Source organism: Diachasma alloeum, unplaced genomic scaffold (assembly GCF_001412515.2).
Source record: "Diachasma alloeum isolate Michigan unplaced genomic scaffold, Dall2.0 Dall_scaffold_00305, whole genome shotgun sequence".
NCBI classification, from domain to species: Eukaryota; Metazoa; Arthropoda; class Insecta; order Hymenoptera; family Braconidae; genus Diachasma; species Diachasma alloeum.
Genome location: NW_021680444.1, coordinates 328,078 through 328,782, shown reverse-complemented (window position 1 = coordinate 328,782; position 705 = coordinate 328,078).

Sequence of the window (705 nt, the reverse complement as noted above, 5' to 3'; positions counted from 1 at the left end):
CTCATGTTCGTCCTTGGTGAAAAAAAACACATCAATTCCTTTGAAATTCTCTTTTGACCATCGAAACAAAGCATCTGGCGTCAGGATGGGTTCACCATGGACGATTTGCAAGCTTCTACGTCTCGCTTCTCTTTTGAAAACAGCACCCACACCGTCACAAGCTCCTTTACCGTGTGCGATTGCATGGAAATGGGCCTCTGTATCTATTCCAAAATCAGTCTTGTGATGCAGAAGATTAGCCATTGGGTAACGATTCTTGTAATGCTGTGCAGCTCCATCGGTGACATAAATGATTCTCTCGACATCTTTGCAGTTATTCTTCACATGTTGTATTAGAATTTTCTGTACCAAGTAAACAGCTGCGGTATCGTGAGTAGTACTATCTGACAAAACAACTAAACTCCGATGCTGGATCTCGTTTCCTTCGCGATAGTAGTAAACAACGGGATGGACTGTACATTGATCATTGTTGGAGTGGAAGGATTGAGCAGCATCTTGAGCCACAAAGGCATAATTTTCTGAGAAATCACAGTGCACTAGTACTTCGCCATTATTCAAATTCTCTTTTCGATCTTTAACAAAAGTTAATTGTTCTTTAGCGATGAAGTGATGGGGTTTTAATACTTTTAATCGTTCGACAAGAAGATCGACGAAGTCAACCATCGCAAGCGTTTGTGTCTGCAAGGTACACCTGTCAGTAGTTTG